Here is a 2,591-nt window from a genome sequence, read left to right as displayed (position 1 = left end):
CGTGAATGTTCACCGATATGGAAAGAAGCAAAGAATGTAAGGCAGGCAAGTGAATGTGTGTCCGGAAAATGCAGTTAATTTGTTAATGACAGTTATCAGTATTTAACGCCTGTGATTACTACCTTCAAGCATTTGTACTGTGCATACATGATTAAAATTTTAAAACAAACCAACGAAAGCTGTATTTTCTACATCACGCTATCGTAATCTTTAGGACCAGTACTTTAAATACAGCGCAGCAGTTATCTAGCTGTGCACTTACTTTTGGTAAGGCTGTGTCCACGGCGCGCGTTATCTGAAGTGTATGCGCGTGCCATTTCTCATTGTAAGTAGCGCGTTTCTTTATGGGGTCATCGTCATCAGGTCAGAGTACGTGACCTTACGTGCCTCCATTTTATATTTTTCTCTATAACAAATACTGTGAACTGTTGCATCTCACAATCGCATTTCTAGAGGTAAAATGGAACATCGAGGTAAATATTTATTTTTACTATTCTATTTAATTCCACTAAAAGCAAGTTGAAACACTAGATACTCCTATTTTACCATCTTATTTACACAATTGGCACAACGTTTTTCTTATTTATTACTGTGTTGTTGGGATTTGATACCATTCTGTATTGAATATGTATGTAAATATAGCCGGCATGAGTAATCAAAGTACAAATATTACTTTAGTACTTCAAAAGAATTGCTAACAAATCCTGGAGAACCTAATGTTAAGTGGCCATAGTGAAAAGAATACTTTCTGAATTATATTGCAACTCTAGAAGAGGAGAATATATTATCACTGGACAGGAAGAAAATAATGTTGATGCACTGTCTTAGACCTGAAGGTTTAACAATATATAATCAATTACACAAAATAGAAAGGGGGCTAGTCATTTTGACATATTCAAGTGTTCCACTTTGGACTTGGACAAGCACTACTCACCTACAGTGTGTATAGCAGTTACTAGACATTCTTCCTTTAAAAGGAAACAATTTCAGAACGAGTGAATTGAGGAGTATGTTTCAAATCTTAAAACTTTGGCCGCACCCTGCAAATTTGGCCACTTACATGATGAAATGATCCGGGATCAAGTTATTATGTGTACAAAGAACAAAGGGATTCAAGACAAACTCTGGATTGAAGGGGATTCAGACTTAAAGAATATCATAAGATTGGTTCGAAAGCAGAACTTGCAGATGTGCCAAAGCCATAGCTCCTTTTGAAAAGAGTGTTTCACAGAATAAACTTTCAGAAGAAAAGGGTAAAGTTAAGTCTTTAAGGAACAAATCTGATGATACATCTATACCTAACAAGAGTATTCAAATGGATAATACTATGAAACAGAGAAACTTTGCTAGTTGTGATTGCTGTGGCATTAATGCAAACATTGCTGGGTCTGAAAAGAGTTCAGCTAAATCTGCTAAATGTCTTAAATACAGCCTTATAGGACATTTTGCAAGGGTTTGCAAGAAAAAAGGGAAATAGAAATATCAAGTTGCTTGTATCACAGGAAGTGATGATTCAAGGTGATGATGAGCAGGAAACTCATTGTGTTGACAAAACATGCAAAAAGAAAAGTACTGTGCTGAATATCAAAAGTGATGACAGATCTAAACCGTTAACTATGATATGTTTTGGAGGTATTACTTTGCAGGTGGCAGCAGGTTCTGGATCACCTTCCACCATCATTGCTAAAAGTGTATGGGAAAATAATTTTGTGAATGTATTAGGGTTGCATGTAGAACCTACAGATATTAATCCAGAGAGTTTGACTGGTGGTATATATCAGTATTTTAGGCTATAGACTGTTTGTTTTTTAATTCAAGAATCACTGAGCAATGGGTAAATTGTATGTTGCAGCTGATGGACCTTTGGCTCCAGGATGGAAAGACCAAAGAGAGTTAAATATTAAACTTGATCCTAATTGTTCTAAACATGTGTTGGTGGCATCTGAAAGTGAAGACACTATTAAATGAGTTCTTACTCAGTTCCAGGATGTATTAAATGGGAAGATTGGTAAACATGAAGGATTTACACACAAAATTAGAACTAGACATCAAACACGCCTAAAATTCATAAAGTTTGCAGTATTCCGTTGATAGTGAGGGAAGAGGTTGAGAAAGAACTTGAAAAACTACAAGAAGCAGGCATCATTGAATGGATTTCCCCCATTGTTGTTGCTAGGTGCAGCAATGGTAAGATTAGGTTCTGAGTGGACCTTTGAAGTCTTAATGATAATATTGTTGTAGATCAATTTCCCCTCCCTAGGATAGATAAAATGTTTTCACTGACAAGAGGAACTAATTGGTTCTCCACCATTGATCTTTTTTCAGCATATCACCAACTAGTATTACATCCATTTATTAGGAATTTTAGAGCATTTTGCACACCTTTTGGAACAATTTCGACGGATGCCTTTTGGGGTGGCCGCTGCGGCTGCAGTATTCCAAAGATTAATGTTTCAGTTATTTAGTGATATGCCGGGAATTGCTTTCTTTCATGATGATATTCTTATAGTAGGTCGCAACAAATCAGAACACAGCAAACAACTTAAAAGTGTTCTAAGTGTGTTGAGCCAAAAAGGTCTTACTACTGAGTT

Source organism: Pleurodeles waltl, chromosome 4_1 (assembly GCF_031143425.1).
Source record: "Pleurodeles waltl isolate 20211129_DDA chromosome 4_1, aPleWal1.hap1.20221129, whole genome shotgun sequence".
Taxonomy (NCBI): Eukaryota; Metazoa; Chordata; class Amphibia; order Caudata; family Salamandridae; genus Pleurodeles; species Pleurodeles waltl.
The sequence above is the reverse complement of the archived record's forward strand: the minus strand, read 5'-3'. Positions refer to the sequence as shown.